Source organism: Mytilus edulis, chromosome 6 (genome assembly GCF_963676685.1).
Source record: "Mytilus edulis chromosome 6, xbMytEdul2.2, whole genome shotgun sequence".
In the NCBI taxonomy this organism is placed as follows: Eukaryota; Metazoa; Mollusca; class Bivalvia; order Mytilida; family Mytilidae; genus Mytilus; species Mytilus edulis.
The window spans coordinates 61,982,856-62,002,052 of record NC_092349.1 but is presented as its reverse complement, the minus strand read 5'-3'; the positions used below and the strand labels follow the sequence as shown (position 1 = coordinate 62,002,052).

Below are 19,197 nucleotides of genomic sequence, written 5' to 3'. Positions count from 1 at the left end.
TTTAATATAGTTCACGTTTCTCCTATAGATAGAAAAGATTCTTTTGATACCATGACAGTTTGTTATCAGTAATAATTTCAAAGTAATTTAAAAGAATAAGCACACGTTTCAAGATATTTTTATAACATTAACCTTGGATCAAGTCAGGAACCTGTAGTCTAGTGGTTGTGGTTGGTTCATTTCGGTCATATTTATTGTTTGTAAATTGATTTGTTATACATGTACATTAGGCAGTTAATATTCTGATATGAATTGTTTCATATTCATATTTCACATGTTTAAACCTTTTATAGCGACTTTTACTCACTCTATGAAGGTCGTACAGTCGACTACAATTGCGTATATCTACCTAAAACTTTGGTGAATTATTATAGTTGTATCATTGAAAATTATAACAACATTCCTTATTTTTACCAACACTGATATTTTCTATTCAACGGCAAGAAAATAGAACTTTGCTTCGTATTGTTCTTGTGTGGTTTTAATATAGCATAAGAATTTTGACAGCAGTAGATTGTGAATGAAAAATCTGGACTAAATTTTAGGGTAGTAAGGCAGAATCCAATTAAAATACATAATTCTAAATATGAAAAGAAATTTTATTTAAATCTCCACAAAACAGTAACACTTCTACCAAAGATATTTCAGTCTATTACTATTTGGAGTCTTATTCGGTTTTCTTCATCTTTTACGTTACAAGTAAAAGAGAAAAGAGTGTTCAATTGCAAAAAAAAAATGATTTTTTTTGTCCTTGACCTAAAGCACTTTCAAAATCACGGTTAGTGTAAAAGATCTAAACTACAGACAAATTTTCTACCTATGAACCCAAAGTGAATCGATCTATCACATGATTTTTTTTAATTGGAAATGGACACGAATCGAGTCTTCACAAGAATTTAACAGTAACTGAACATATTGTAGATAATATTATAGAAAGTAAATATGACTTTTTTTTTGGTCGTGACCATGTTTTATACAATCTTTCTTTATTTCTTTCTTGTTGTTCAAATTTCTTGGTCCTCAACAATTAAAGTCAGTCCTGTAAGCTCTAACCAATTATGTCTCAGACAAATACAACTTATAAGATGCAACGAGAATGCTCAAGCTGAAACGTTTCGCCTGCTTTCATATTCACGAATTATTTTATGCTGATAGACCAAGGAAAGAGTTTTAGTACAGGTGTCACATACATCACACATTGTCAAAGATCCATGAAAATGAAGTCAATGTGAGATAAACCAATTTAAGTCAGAAAGACATGTATAGCTGACTATCATTATACACACGTAATATAGTTTTTCTATTGCTTATCTCATACAAGAAACAGCCAAAACAATGAAAATTACATATTGACCAATGAACCATGAAAAAATAAAGTCAAGGTGACTCGTCAGATGACCCCTGCCAGACAAGACATTTAAATCATAAAATCATTTCATACACTATATCTAGTTTTATCTACTAGATTTGCTAAAAGAAATAGACAAAAAAACTAAATTTAACATTGACTAATGACCTGTGCAAATTAGACAAATAATAGTTCACAAGACACATAGAAAACTAATGACTAAGCGACACGAATCCCACCATGGGTTTGATCTCGGGTGCTCCTGAAGGGTAGGGTGCTCCTGAAGGGTATGCTGATCCTGTTCCACATATAAATGTAGCACCCATCCTGTTGCTCATGTTATTACAAACCCGGTAAATAGTCCAATTCGGTAGTTCACTAATAGGTAAGTGAGAAATTAACATAATAAAAATAGAAAATTGCTTTCAAGCAGTTGCTTGACAATGAAAATGAGGTCAAGGCCAACAGACATAATACAGACTTTCGTTATACATGTATAAGCCACAAGGTATGAAGCCTCCAGTTAAAGTCAATTACCATATAAAATATCAAGCTCAATACAAATAGCTAACGCCGTAGGATTGTTATCTGTATCTTTCGCATGTCACAGGCACGACAATAAAGAAAGAAGACAAGCAAAGTCATGTACATCGATGCCTCGCATCCTGGATTTTAGTTGTATTTGTTGATCAACTTTGAAACAAATTACTCAGGGAAAAGGGTCTTACTTGCAAAAGACAGAACGGAAGATTTTTTTCTAATCCATTTATCAACTTAATATTCTAAAAATAATTTATTCAAACGCCTGTACCAAGGTAGGAACCTTCTCATTGCTTGTCTCATGTCAAAAAAACATTAAAAAAAATCTTTGTTGATTTGGTTTTCATTCACAATGCAGAGCATGCTACATGTATCAAGTGTCGATGGTATGTTTCCCTTTTGATTTTTGTTTGGTGTTTTTTTATCGATTGATTGCTGTCGGATACGAATGCGTTTTTTTTTGGGGGGGGGGAGGGGACAGGGACCCATTCCTCTATATGGAGCTACATGAATGGTGAAAGCATCAACTTTCTACATGTCCCACAACATGGAAAGGACTATTTCAATATTTTGTACTTAAATGTTTCATTTAAAACTAAATTTTCTCTTTTGAGACTTAATCTGTAATGTTCATACAATAATTTTAATTTAAATTGTATATCATTATGAACGAGCTTCTGGTTTGGAAAATATACACTCATGGCAAGTTATTACATGTTCTTTCGGTCTCTTTAAAAATACACCACTGTATGTCTCTTACAGTTTTGTTTAAATGTTCTTCCCTGCACATAATTACTTATTTGTATGTTATATTCTTGTAGGATGTTGATTCAATGATAAAATCCTGTTTAATAAACCGTATTAGACTCTTGGAATTCTTCATTCTGTTGCTGAAATCTAAAAATAAAATTCAGGGTACAATTTTCTTAAATAATCATCAAACACTGCGGTAACCTTACCAATCAGGGTTATTCTTAAGGAATTTAAAGATGAGTCCATATATTTAGCATTTCTGACATGTGCAATGGTGAGATTAAGGATTTTTTGTGATTTATAATTTATCATTGCAGTCTCCATGATAAACTAGAACAAGATAAAAAAAAATTAACTAATAACATTAACGGTACCAATTTTTCTGCACCAGATGCGCATTTCGACAACACTTGTCTCTTCAGTGATGCTCGTGGCTAAAATATCTAAAATCCAAATCGTATATAAAAGATGAAGAGCTATAAGAAGTTAACCCTTAAAATTAGATCTATGAATATTTTTTAGTTATTGCTATAACATTGTTTTAATTATCCATAGTTCATGGATGGAGTATGATGATACATGCACATATATTATTTTTTTAAATTCTGTATTTTACTGATAAATATACTCACTTTTATAGTCAACATCACACTTTTTCACTAACAGCAGCAACTGCAGGTGAGACACAGAGTTCTGTGGATCCATTTAGAAAATGTTCAATCTATGTATCCCTATGAAGATTTCTTGTTCCCTAGTTTGGTAAAATATATAAGCTCATTAGTATGCAGAGAAAAACAGTTTTTACAATTTTAGATAAGTTAACGGACAATGATAGCGGATAAAAATTTATGAATATAGCAAAGTGGGCTAAAACAAATATGACAACCAATTCTTTTAAATGGATTTTTTAAAACTTTACTATAGGCAGATAAGACTTGAAAGAAATTATTTTGCACAACATGCCCAGAGCATGAGGAAAATTAACTCTCTGCAACTTAAAATGCAGGAACTAAATTGTGTACAAATTAAAATAAACAGCTGCGCCATGAGCGCATGATACGCCTGTCGTCTTGTGTGATAGTTTAATGCAATAATCATAAATAATTTTTGAGAAAGTTTTAAGCAATAACCATATATTGTTTTTGAGATACAGAGGGACATATGAACCCGAAAAAACTAAATATCACTAAAATAAAATTTTGAATCAAAACCAAAAAGTATACAGATCTTAAGATTAATGTTACAAAGAATATGTAAAGTTTTAAGCAATAATCATAAATTGATTTTGAGATACGGCGTGACATGCATGTAAAAATACCCTCCCCCTTTTTGTACAAAATACTAAATAACTGAAAAATGAAATTTTAAATCATCACCAAAAAGTATACAGATCTTAAGATTAATGTTACAAAGAATATGTAAAGTTTTAAGCAATAATCATAAATTGTTTTTGAGATACGGCGTGACATGCATGTAAAAATACCCTCCCCCTTTTTTACAAAATACTAAATAACTGAAAAATGAAATTTTAAATCATCACCAAAAAGTATACAGATCTTAAGATTAATGTTACAAAGAATATGTAAAGTTTTAAGCAATAATCATAAATTGATTTTGAGATATTGCGTGACATGTAAAAATACCCTCCCCCTTTTTTACAAAATACTAAATAACTGAAAAACGAAATTTTAAATCATCACCAAAAAGTATACAGATCTTAAGATTAATATAACAAAAAAGTGTGTAAAGTTTTAAGCAATAATCATAAATCGTTTTTGAGATACAGCGCGACATGTAAAAATCCCCTCCCCCTTTTTTACAAAATACTCAATAACTCAAAAATGAAATTTTGAATCATCACCAAAAAGTATACAGATTTTAAAATTAATATAACTAAGAAGTGTGTAAAGTTTTAAGCAATAATCAAAAAATGTTTTTGATAAACAGTGCGACATGTGAAAAAAAACACACCCCTATTTTAGTTACAAAGTGCCGTAACTCAAAAAGTTTTAATCTTATTTTGACCGAAAAGTATACAGATAATTTGACTATCATAAGAAACAACTACAATAAGTTTCGTGAAATTTGGATAAGTCGTTCTCAAGTTACGACCCGACATGTTTACCCGGACAAACGGACAGACGGACGGACACCGGACATTTGTATAACATAATACGTCCCGTCAAAATTTTGACGAGCGTATAAAAAAAGTAATCAAAGCGCTGTAAGCACTGTAGGCAGTTAACCAAAAACCAAGGCAAACATAATTATGAAAACTGTGGCAATATTAATCATGTTGCTTCAATTTTTTTTTAAAGATTTAAAAGAACAAACATTAAACATTCATATATAATTGTACATGTATGTTCATTTAATGAATTAAATTAAATCATTAAGGCAAATAATTCATATTTTACCAAGGTTTTTAATAGCAACATATATATCAAGTATACTTTTTTTCATGGTCATGAGTCTTGAGTCAGCAGTGGTACAAATTCGCAATGATTGCAGTTCTTCTAGTTGATCGTAATTGTTCCAAGTCCATTATGTCGAAGTTTGGAATAAAATTACAGGTGTTAGCTCTAGCAAAGTGATATGCATATGTGACGCCTATGATATTGACCGTGTATGTCATTCAATCTTTTTAAAATGACAAACAGGAATGAATATGGTTTAGGAGTTGGTATCTGAATCTTTTACAGTTTCTCAAAACACACACAAGAGGGTGTGGGGTGACCCTATGGACTACTCCTATTTTTCATCTGATTTTTTATATTGTCCCATACATGAATATATATGGTTTATGGGTCTGGATCTCGACCGTTATCAAGTTTTCAAACAGGAGGGATAGGGGACCCAAGTGACTTCCCCTATATTTCATATGATTTGTTATATAGTCCAATACATGAATATACTATGGTTGGGGGTGGAGATCTCATCTGTTTCCAAGTTATCAAACAGGATTGGTAGGGTGACCCTTAGGACTCTCCCTATATTTCATTTGATTAGTTCTATTGTCCCATACATGTACATGAAAATATTTGGTTTAATTTAAAGGTGGGGATCTCGACTGTTTCCAAGTTCTCAAACAACAGGAGGGATAAGGTGACTGCAGGGACTCCCCCTATATTTCATTTGATCAGTTATATAGTCCCATATGAGGTGGGGATCTCATCAGTTTCAAAGTTATCAAACGGGAGGGGTAGAGTGCCCTAAAGGACTCCACATACATATCATATGATTTGCTTACATTCAGATATCATATAATCTAGTTGCACTCTATATGTATACACCTGGAAAAAAGTATTGCAACACCAAATTAAAATTGAATTAAAAAAAAACACTCATTATTTTTTTGTGATATAATTTGGTAAAATAGAACTAATTAAACATTATTTAAGTATCACCTAAGTTTAATCAATAAATATCGACTCGATAAGTTTTTATCTGCACATGCAGCTACTGTACCCGTAAACAGCAAAAAAGATGTTTTGATCCTCATTGTTTTCAGCACTTTAAATAACCAAGTTTTTTAAATTATGTGATTGACACCTTATAATGGGTCCTTGACAACTCTTAACTGCAGCAAGATGGCAGATTATCAGCATAAGAGAAGCAAGGATGTCGCTGTAACAACTGCACGCATTGTCATCACCATTCCACTGAAGTCGTTTTGAGAATAAAAATCAGGCAATAAACGCTGTAAAAGACCTTCCGAGATAATGAAGACCCCCTATACCATTTGCTAGAGAAAATCAAGCATAATGAAGGTTGGTCAGAAGGAAACCCATTGCATACAAGACAATCTTAAAATGAGAGTGGTGGCCATACAAGAGCCTTTTAACAAGAACTGTTCGAGATCAACTCATCGCTACTGGTTACCGTGCGATAATACCATTTCGGAGACCTTTGCTAACGAGCAGACTTACAGTTTTCCGTATCCAATGTAGTGCAGAGCTCGCCAAAGTTGGAAATTAGCATCGTGGAGGAAGATCCAATGTTCAAATGGAATTTGGTTCATCTTCCTTGGCCCGATCGTAGCCCGGCTTTGAACCATATTGAGCTTATATGGGACACTATTGGGCGGAAAGTGAGCGAAAGGACACCCCAGTTCAAACACAACATGAAATAAACAATTCCCTTCATCAGAAATGGTTGCTGCTACCTTAGCAACAAATTAGTCGATTTATGACAGGAATCAGAAGACGTTAAGATGCGGTTATCCGTTTGAATGGAGGCTGCGCACAAAGTACTAATTCTTTGGCGTATAACGATCAACCATGATGTAGACAGTCATCTGAAGATTAATTTTGAAATGTCTGACATTGTAAAGTTCGACTACAGTGAAACTTGTCAAATGCGTTTTTTTGTACAAAAAACACTTCATTTTGTTATTGAAATTGTGGTTATATAAATCTTTTTTTTTTTAAACATTTTTTGTTCGTTTCAATGCCAATGTTATCGTGAACTATGTTTCAATAATATTATACACATATTTTATTATATTCCATCAAAAAAAGAGGCTGATTTTTCAAATTTTAAAAAATCAAGGTGTTGCAATACTTTTTTCCATGTGTATATAATAAGAAACTTACTGCTATTTTAACTGACCCATCAAAATTGAGAAAAAAAAATACCCATTGAAATTGCAGTAATATTTTTACACTTTAAAAGCATCTAACTTGCTTTACCAACATTCATTACTGATAAAGAAAATGTATACTGTCACCAGGACCATATACATTGTTAGATGTACTGTTCCCAGCTGTCACAAAGACTCACATTGTATTGGATTTTGACATTAATATTTGTCAAAAAGTAATTTTGAGTTTTAGTACAAAATATTTTCTGTTTTTTCGTTCTTTTAAATTTATCTTTTGGTTTTCAATTCTAGTGTTTATATTTATTTACCATGCAAAGATGTATTTTGTCATCTGTCTGATTTTTTTTAAAATTTCAAAGATCGCCAAAACCCGGAATTACCCATATCCGCTTCCGGAATCGAATCCGGTATTATAATTTTCGTCTCAGGTAGCACTCCATAGTTAAAAAATAAAATTAAAAATTAGCCACAAAATGATTATCATCTCCTATTCCTGGATTTCTAATACATTAACCTAACTTTTTGTGTTGTACATGTGCATACGTATGTAATCAGTATATTTTATAGATTTGATGTTCAAAACTTACAAGAGTGAAAATTAATTCCTTTTATGTGTATCAATGGCAACAATCTGCATTTATTAACCATAAAATATTGCAAAAAGGGGGGGGGGGTGAACATGTCACATATCCCCCTAAATTTGGATCAAACTAGAATTTCAATGCCGTTGAGTGATACCTTTTTAGAAACTGTTTTCATAAATCTTCCTAATGATCAAATAAAAAATGGGTGACTTTCGCCTCATTTTTTCGTAAAATCCAATCACAAAAAGTTCGTGCGATAAAAAGTTGAAAAAAAAACATTGCTATAATTGCCGGACCAATGTATGGTAGGGCCCTGCAAATACGGACTGTCATACAGAAAATAGCCTATATTACATAATCTTGATGTTCATATAAACCCACATCTTCGCTAGCCAAGGGTTACGATCCACTCCCGCTCTCTTCACCCTTGGCGGATTGAGATAAAATTTTGGAGACACAAGGTAAGGATTTTTATTGGTTGCAGTCAAAACTCGCTGCATCCAATCAAAATGCGCCTATAACATGATCACATGTAAATGTAGAAAGTGTTTGTAAACAATTGCCACGTGTTTTTTGTGCAACAAGTCTTTACATCCCTAAACATACGACTATATTTAGTGAAAACTTGAATGTTTTTAATCAACAAATAGAAGTTCCTGTGTATGTTGCATGCACAAATGCATGAATGTTGACGTATGTTTTCATTTCCGGCTTTACCAAGTGTGTAGAATCTAGACGCTACCGTGTTTTTACCTCCAAAGTGAAGAGTTCAAGTGCTACCATTGGTCAAGAATAATGTATTCGGAATTGGCGTGATTTTTATCTGCCGATAGATGGCGCAACATATTGGCAGCCCGCTCAATCCGCCAAGGGTGAAGAGAGCGGGAGTGGATCGTTACCCTTGGCTAGCGAAGATGATAAACCCAATACAAATATAAAAAAGAAGATGTGGTATGATAGCCAATGAGACAACTATCCACAAAAGAGCAAAATGACACAAACATTAACAATTATAGGTCACCGTACGGCCTTCAACAATGAGCAAAGCCCATACCGCATATTGTCAGCTATAAAAGGCCCAGATAAGACAATGTAAATACAAAGGCTATTTTAATACTCAGCTATCCAAAAATGAATTTTATTGCACACTAGCTCTCATATTTGAAAAATCCACGGGCCAAAATGCAAAACTACACACATAACTGTGGAGTGCTACATTTGTACCTCAAATCAGCCATTTTGTTTTCAATGTTGTTTTTGTCAGATACGATTTAACTCGAATTTACACATTATTTGTCGGCGATTTTCTGTATAAAGCTAGAGGTTGAACAAAATGAACATCGCTGTCATGCATAGTAATGCTAACCAGATGCTCCGCAGGGCGCAGCTTTATACGACCGCAGAGGTTGAACCCTGAACGGTTGGGGCAAGTATGGACACAACATTCAAGCTGGATATAGCTCTAAATTTGGATTGTGATTAAATAGTTGACACAGCATAGGTTTCTGACACAGAATGAATGTGGTCTGAGGAACTTAAAATTTTTGTTTTGCCTTTGAGCAATTCACTATGCTGTTGAATATTAATCCTCTCCAAAAAATGTTTGAAAAATTTTCTTTTTATTTATGAAATTTCAAATGAGAAAAATTGAACCCCCCTTCCCCAATTTTTTTTTCACATCCCCCTATCCTTTATTCCAAATCTGATCTCAATTCAAATTTCTAATGGAGTTTGCAACAATAATCACTCATTTAAATACATCATAAAATATCAAAATGTAAAAAAAGTGCTTGTTATCACTGAATGGTAAAGATTGTTTTAATTTATCAGTTGGTAGTAAAAGTGAATATACATTGTATATTGTATAAAACATTGATTTAAGTTGATTCAACTACTATTCTGGACAAAGAAAGATAACTCCAATTGAAATTTCTTGCTATTGCACAATATTGTGCAATTAGATATTTCTTGCTATTGCGCAATACTGTGCAATTGAAAATTTCTTGCTATTGCACAATACTGTGCAATTGAAGATTTCTTGTTATTGCTGAGTACTGTGCAATTGAAAATTTCTTGCTATTGCACAATACTTAATATAATAATTTTAGATCCTGATTTGGACCAACTTGAAAACTGGGCCCATAATCGAAAATCTAAGTACATGTTTGGATTCAGCATATCAAAGAACCCCAAGAATTCAATTTTTGTTAAAATCAAACTAATTTTTGGACCCTTTGGACTTTAATGTAGACCAATTTGAAAACAGAACCAAAAATTAAGAATCTACATACACAGTTAGATTTGGCATATCAAAGAACCCCATTTATTAAATTTTTGATGAAATCAAACAAAGTTTAATTTTGGACCCCGATTTGGACCAACTTGAAAACTGGGCCAATAATCAAAAATCTAAGTACATTTTTAGATTCAGCATATCAAAGAACCCAACCGATTCAATTTTTGTCAAAATCAAACTAAGTTTAATTTTGGACCCTTTGGACCTTAATGTAGACCAATTTGAAAACGGGACCAAAAATTAAAAATCTACATACACAGTTAGATTCGGCATTTCAAAGAACCCAATTTATTAAATATTTGATGAAATCAAACAAAGTTTAATTTTGGACCCCGATTTGGACCAACTTGAAAACTGGGCCAATAATAAAAAATCTAAGTACATTTTTAGATTCAGCATATCAAAGAACCCAACCGATTCAATTTTTGTCAAAATCAAACTAAGTTTAATTTTGGACCCTTTGGACCTTAATGTAGACCAATTTGAAAACGGGACCAAACATTAAGAATCTACATACACAGTTAGATTCGGCATATCAAAGAACCCCAATTATTCAATTTTTGAAGAAATCAAACAAAGTTTAATTTTGGACCATTTGGGCCCCTTATTCCTAAACTATTGGGACCAAAACTCCCAAAATCAATACCAACCTTCCTTTTGTCGTTATAAACCTTGTGTGAAAATTTCATAGATTTCTATTTTCTTATACTAAAGATATTGTGCAAAAACTAAGAAAAATGCTTGTTTTGGACCGTTTTTGGCCCCTAATTCCTAAATTGTTGGGACCAAAACTCTCAAAATCAATCCCAACCTTCTTTTTTGTGGTCATAAACCTTATGTTAAAATTTAATAGAATTCTGTTTACTGAAAGTTCTTGTGCGAAAACCAAGTAAAATGCTATTTTGGGACCTTTTTGTCCCTAATTCCTAAACTGTTGGGACCAGAACTCCCAAAATCAATCCCAACCTTCTTTTTATGGTCATAAACCTTGTGTTTAAATTTCACAGGTTTCTATTTACTTATACTTAAGTTAAAGTGCGAAAACACCAAATGTTTTCGGACGACGACGACGCCAACGTCATACCAATATACGACCGAGACCACAATTGTCTGTTCTTCTTCGCTTCGTTGTTCAATATAGTCCCTAGTGTTTACTCGTTTAAACTAATATGATATGTTACTTGTAACTTTTCTTTTCATTTAAAGTACCTAATACAATACCAAAGAGCTTACAAAACTTAAAATTACTGGAATTTATTACAGCTTTGTGTTTATTAACTTAATTCTCTGGTTGATGAGCTCTTTTGCGACCTAATTTCGCCACGACCGCACCACGATTGTTTTGAACATGTTCAAAGTTGGCCATGCTCTTCACGATCTTGAAGATCTCACCACAACCGTGGTACGACCTTACTGCGACCTACACGATCATCAAAATTTGCATTTTTTCCACAGATCGTAGTGCGATCGTGGCTTAGTGGGACTGGGGTATAAGAGACAACTTAATTAGGAACATCCATAATCACATAACAAAACGCATCAAAAAAAGGGATAGACAAGAATTATCAATTTCCTAATTTGGTCTCTGTATGATCTATAAAATATATAAGTTTCTCACTGAATGTATACAAAGAGGGTAACCAAAGATTTTGCGACGATACAAATATTTAACATAACAATATAAATAAATATCTTTAACCAACGAATTCAAATAGCAAAAGCTATGCAATTAACAAACATATACTTATATAAGCTTCATGTAAATTATTTAACAATGAAATACATTAATTATGAAATTTGAAGTTTTACCAAGGGCGCTAATAATTAATTAATAACACTGTCTACCACACAGCATTTCGGGGACACTCCCTCTGGTATCTTTCCTCCCTCTTTTATAGCTGACTATGCGGGGGCTTGATCAAGTCTTGATCAGTAAGGTGCTGAAAAGTGTAATCTTCTATCCTAACATCTTTAAACTTTTTAATTTGAAAGATTTGCAGATTAAGTTCTGCAAGAGCACGTTGTACAGCAGACGACATGTTGACAGTATGAAAATAAACCCGAAAAAATTATACATGGTTTCGGTTATTTTCGGAAGTCTACCACCACCACATAATGAAAAAACGCACTGAAAGTAATTGATTAACCACCTAGTATAATATTATGCTGCCCATCAAGGGCCCTTGATTGTAATAATAAAATATTCTTATTCTTATTCTTATTCTATAATATTTTTTGAACCAAACATAAAACATTTTGACCACTGATCATAAAGTTGTTTGAACTGAACATAATATTTATTTTACTGAACATAATGATCAGTCTACAGAACATAATATTTATTTATTTATTTCACTCAACATAATGATAACAGTACTGATAATAAAGTGCTGCGCTTTAGCGCATGATACGCCCGTTGCTCTTTTAACTTGTTTTTGAAAGTGTTAGTTATTGTCCCAAAATTGGAAAATCCCCCCTTTTTTAAGCATAGTTTATATAACAAACCAAAACTACTTGACAAATATTTCTCTAAATGAGTGAGAAAATTCAAATAAGGGATAACAGAAAAAAAAACTCATACATGTAGATAATAATTAACAATTATAGAACATACAGACTTATTTATGGGATTAAAGCGTGGCTTGTCAAATACGAATAATCTGAGACTACTATAACATGAAATTATATTATTAGCTTAATCTTCTAAACTTGACTTAAATCTTGCACAATATAAATATCAAAATCCCGAGTGAAATATTGCAAATATAACAAAATCACTGGTTTTACAAAATCTTTAACAAAATGTCCAAAAAGTATCAAAATCAATTTTTGTCCATTTTTCCACTGTGACACAGCTATGGCGTTCCATATTCATTGTCTATATCAGAGACAAAACAAAATGTTTACAATAGATATAAAAAATGAAGATGTGGTATGATTGCCAAATAGACAACTCTCCAAAAGAGACCAAAATGACAGAAATTACCAACAATAGGTCATCGCACGCCCGTTAATAATGAGCAAAGTCCATACCGCATAGTCAGCTATAAAACTTAAAAGGCCCCGAAATAACAATGTAAAACGAGAAAACTAACGGCTTATTCATGTACAAAAAATGAACGAAAAACAAATAGAACACATAAACAAACAACAACTGAATAAGTATACAAGACAAAAAGAAAAGGACAGTACAAAATATGTTAAGAATCTAATCTAAAATAAAAATGAAAATAATCCTCGTACAAAATAAATATTTATGTATGACTAGATGCTCTGCAAGGGTAATTAGCATATTTCGAATTTTACTTAATATGTTTTTGACCAGCAATTTAAAAAAAATAATAAATACATATTTGAACAATAAAACAAAAAAATTTTCATCATAGGATCGGGATATTGTAACTTGATTAAGGAATTCGAATGTGAAATGGTGGTAGCTAACCATGGATCCAAGAAAAGACACGTATTATATAGGTGAATAAACACGATATTAAAATAAGAAGATGTGGTATAATTTCCAATGAGATTTCTGTTTACTACAAGCTATAACTACTGGAAGAAAAACCTCCAGTAAAATTAAATTTTATCAAGGATTGGAGAGGCCTTGTTATCTGAAAGACAAAGAAAACAACATGATTTTTTTTATATCGGGAACTTTTCAATATTCCCAACTATAAAATCCGACAAATTAACGAAAAAGTTTTATTTTAGTGAGAACAACATTTTATCAAACCATATTTATATCTTCAAAATAAAAATAAGAAGATGTGATAGGATTTTCAAAGTTAAAAAAATAAATGGATTTAAGCAATTATAGTCGGCAATAACAGGTTCCGACATGAAAAATAAGAATTAATACACAAACTGACGGCCTAATTCACAATAAAACAATTTACGAAAAACATATATGACATACACGAGCCAACGACAAACACTGAACTACGGGCTTTTGACTTAAAACAGGTTCATACAGAATTTGGTGGGGTTAAAAATGTCTGTGTGCGCTCATTTCTAAAAAAAACAACCTATCACAAAACAAGACCAAACTATAAAAAAAATCAGTTGAATGATCGGATCATCATTTAATACTATCAATGACGATATCAGATCGATGTGCGGGATCCAAACCACGGAACACCCTGAAATTCCACAAAAAAAATCGAAAAACTTGAATGGGGTTTCAATCACCAACACTCCCTCTCCCCTCATGCCGGATCCGCTCAGGCAGACTCAACTTTTAAGTGTGTAATTTAGGTATAAAAAATTGATAACAATACAATATAACTAACTGATATTAAATTGTAACAGAAAAAGAAGAGAAAATCATTCCAGACATGTGTTGCAGCATTGGATTACAGTAGTTTTAATAAATATTTATATGACAGAAGTATCATGGAAAACATAAACTAATCATGAATGTTGCAGAAGAGATAGTACACTTTTTATGTTCTTCTCATATATATTGTTCAGGAATGCTCAGAGTGATTGTACAGTAAACTTGCAAGCGATTGTACAGTCAATAAAAATATCCGACATGGAGAAAATGAATATATTTGGATTTCTACTGGAACAATGACTTCAAAACTTTCAGACAGGTACGAATATATATCAGAAAAGGTACATGTGGAAATTCAGGTAGCAAACATTGATTTTTCGATGGTTTTTTTAGACATTTTTCGATGTTTTTTTATACATTTTTGATCGCTGTTGTGTGACAAATTTGATCGTTTCACATGGAGCTCCATCATTCTAAGGAAAACGTTTGGATGCACATAGCTTTCTTATTATTTTATTGGTTCTTTATAAGAATATTTTAGCTACCAAAACTTGAAGCAGAAACGTTACATAGCTATATATAGTAACATAAGAGTTCATCAAATTTTCATCAAGCAACTTGTTATTTTGCAAATGTCGGGGCCCCTTTTGACAGTCTCCCGAATGACCAAATTATTAGAAAACCGTACAGTTCCGTTTCCACACTATGGTACTGGTCTCTCCGAATAGAATCACGCTTTCACTACGCTCTCGCTATAATGATACAGCGACCTTTGCGATCTTACCACGACCTTAGTGCGAACTCACTAATACCTGATTCCACCACGATTGCTTTGAACATGTTCAAAGTTGTATACGCTCATCACGAACTTGAAGACCTCACCACGACCGTGATACGACCTTACTGTGATCTTCAAGATCGCAAGTACGATCGTCAACACTTGCATTTTTTCACAGATCGTAGTGCGATCGTTGCCTAGTGTGACCGCGGAATTAAACTTTATTAGTTCAATAGAGCCACATGAGCTTAACAAAAAAATATTACTTCCCTTAGCCCCATATGTTTACCATTTCCTGGTAACAGGACTCAATTTGGCAAAAAAGAGGGAAAGTGCAGAGTTTATAAATTAGCCAAATTATGTTTAATAAAAAGAAATAATATAGATATTCAGACATTTAAAACTTTTTTCAGTTAAAAAAGACAAATAAAAATAGTGTTCAAAAGTAAACTTTCGTTAAAAAAATATGGATTATTTGAAGAAAAAAAACAACAAATTGCACACATTTAAAGAACATTTTATATATAAAACAGAATAATTTAACATAAAACAGATTATGTTTATCTGTTTATCTTTTAATACAAAAAAGTTGTGTATTCCTGTCGACAGGAAAAATATGTTCACAAATCCGAATTTTGAGCGTCCGTCGTCGTTAACTTATAAACAAATTTTCTCCTCTGAAACTTAGCCACAACCAATCATTGGGGTATCTAGTTTAAAAATTGAGTCCGGTGACCCGCCAAACTAACCAAACTAACCAAGATGGCCTCCATCGCTAAAAAAAGAACATAGGGGTTAAATGTATATTTTGGCTTATCACTCTGAAACCAAAGCATGATGAATCGGACAATGGGTTGTTGGGTTACTGTCCCTGAATTGGTAATTTTAAGGAAATTTTGTCCGTTTTCTGTTATTATCTTGAAAATTATTATAGATAGAGATATGTTGTGATGTTATGCTATTGTTTCAGAAAAAGGGAGAAGGTTTGGATCCATTAAAACGTTTAATCCCGCTGCAAATGTTTGCACCTGTCCTAAGTCAGGAATCTGATGTACAGTAGTTGTCGTTTGTTTATGTAATATATACGTGTTTCTCGTTTTGTTTATATAGATTAGACCGTTGGTTTTCCCGTTTGAATGGTTTTACACTAGTAATGTTGGGGCCCTTTATAGCTTGTTGTTCGGTGTGAGCCAAGGCTCCGTGTTGAAGGCCGTACTTTAACCTATAATGGTTTACTTTTTAAATTGTTACTTGGATGGAGAGTTGTCTCATTGGCACTCACACCACATCTTCCTATATCTATCAACTGTAAACAGCCATTATATTCACCAAAGTAAGATCTACAAAAAATCAACATGACCGAAATGGTCAGTTGATCCCTTAAGGAGTTATTGCACTTTATAGTCATTTTCTTACCAATTTTTCGTAATTTGTTTTCAAAAATCTTCTCCTCTGAAACTACTGGACCAAATTCAACCAAACTGAGCCAAAATCATTATTAAAGTATATTTTTATATATCTGCTCTAAAATTTTCATATGAATTGTACAACTGGTTGGTTGGTTGCTGTCTCCCAATTGGTAATTTTTAAAGAAATTTAGCCGTTTTTGGTTATTATCTTGAATGCTATCATATATAGAGATAAACTGCAAATAGCATTAATGTTCAGCAAATTAAGATCTACATATAAGTCAACATGACCGAAATGGTCAATTGACCCCTTTAGGAGTTATTGCCCTTTATAGTCAATTTTAAATTAACAATTTTCATTAATTTGGTAAATTTGGGTAAGTTTTTACAAAATGTGTTCCTCTGTAACTAAAGAGCCAAGTTCATTACAGATAGAGAAAATTGTAAGTAGCAAGAATGATGAGTAAAGTATGATCTACGAACAGATCACAATCACCAAAAAACAATTTTGTCATGAATCCATCGTTTTCCCTTGTTTAATACACTCATAAACCAAGGTGCGCAACACAGGCTCTTAAGAGCCTCTAGTTATCCTTCATTGAACTTTTGATGTCGTCCCTTAGGCCGTTAGTTTATTTCGTCTTAATTGTTTCACATTTTTTTTTGTCGTGGCCTTTTATAACTGATATACAGTATGGGTATTTGTCATTTTTTGTCAAAGGCCGCACGGTTGGTTATAATTGATAATACTACTTCATTGATCTCCTGTTGATAGTTGCCAAATTGGCTGTCATACCACATCTCCTTACTTGTTATGATATTGTATACATTTTTCGTGCATGACTTTAAATTTCGCGTCCTGTCTAAACTATATATGAAATATTAGTCGCTTGACGTTAAAAGCAAACAACTAACAATCAATCAATTTAAACTCGTGTTTAATAAGTAGAAAATCAATTAATTTTTGAGGTTAAAAGGGCGAGGTGGCAGGAGGTCTTTGAATATAAATATGGTGGCCTGGTAAGAGCTGGAATCAATAGGCATGCTTAGCGACAAGTTAAGACTTTAAAAATAATTAAAAAAATCCGCAAAAAATCGTGCTGCCCCATTCCCATCCTTAGAATAACAAAAGGTCGTACCCTTACTGTTATTGTCCGTGTGTTTTATTATTTATCTAGCTAGTTGTCCATATAGTGTCCTTCTAAGGAGGCAACTGTTTAATATTCTGGGGGGGGGGGGGGGGGGGGGCTTGATAATCACAAAAATAAATGGTTTGTTCTGTGGTAGTTTCAAAATACATAACCTGACTTACAATGCATTGAAAATAAACTCTGCAGGTCTATTCGAAAGTATTAGATGGCAACAGATTCTTCATAAAATTCATTTTTTCCCAAAAGTCGTGAAACACTTCTGAAAAGTTCATATAATAAAATTATTAATATTATTTAAAATATACTTGAAATGTCTGAAAAGGGGTTTCATTTAACTTGAGCTATATTGTGTCAGATACACATACCTCACTTTTATTACAGGGCAGTAACTACATTGAGGCAAATTTAATGCTCACGTTATAATTTTATATATACTCAAAATTGGAATAAAAAAGAAGTATCAATTTAGATATTTCTCATCAGACTCGTTATTTTTCCTGAAATCTTTTATTTATTTATTTATTTATTTCAAAGTCTAATTTTCTGTCAACCAATGTATTCGCTGATACCGTTTTTCTCTTTAGCCCTTTCTAGCCTATTTTGCTGCAATATACTTGATACATAATTTTCTTAAGTTGTTATTTTACATTTTTTTATGCCTCAATTATGGGCATTATGTTTTCTGGTCTGTGCGTGCACTCCTCCATCTGTCTGTCCCACTTCAGGTAAACGTTTGTGGTCGAGGTAGTTTTTAATGAAGTTGAAGTCCAATCAACTTGAAACTTAGTAAACATGTTCCTTTTGTCTTTGTCTGAGTTGTCATTATAGATGGTCCTAGCTGTCTTTTTAGACGGTCCGAGTTGTCCCAGGACGGACATGTTCTGTAACCAACTAAAATGCCCCAAGTTTGAACACGTTATTTGATTTCGTGATCACCATACTAACCAAATGAAATGTGAACTACTTTGATATATTTCGTAACTTTTTACCTTAAAAAATCCTGGTCCTAAGTAGATTTGGAAGTTGTCGTCAGCAAAAGATTAAATAGACAATAACTGTTTAGTGTCTTTAAATATCAGCTGTATTTGTACGAGGCTAGGAAACAAGGTGTATGCGAGCTTTTAGCGAGCTACTACACCTGTTTCGAGCCGAGTACAAATACAGCTGATATTTAAAGACACTAAACAGTTATTGTCTTTATCCTGCAATTAATTCTGTATATTGTTTGTGTTTTGAAAGACACAAAAACTAACATATTTAGCATTTATTTTCGATTTGTAATCCCTTGAGGCCCGCGTAGTAATATCAAAATCACACATTACGCTGAAGGCGGGTTCGCAAAAAAGAATCCAGAATGGTCAACAATAATACATCGCTCAAGGTGAATAATAAAAAAAAATCTATTTTAGCATAACAACTTATTTCAACAGTAAAAACAAATAACAAAACATTGTCAAAT

General features: G+C 32.7%; 1 long non-coding RNA gene across 1 annotated transcript; it reads right to left on the bottom strand.

Annotated features, from left to right (window-relative positions):
• Positions 1-2,542: 2,542 nt before the first annotated feature.
• Positions 2,543-18,783, bottom strand: LOC139526167 (uncharacterized). Its single transcript, XR_011665155.1, has 3 exons — positions 18,728-18,783; positions 3,274-3,392; positions 2,543-2,785 (listed from the first exon to the last, which is right to left on the bottom strand). It is a non-coding gene; the product is annotated as an uncharacterized lncRNA (long non-coding RNA).
• Positions 18,784-19,197: the final 414 nt, after the last annotated feature.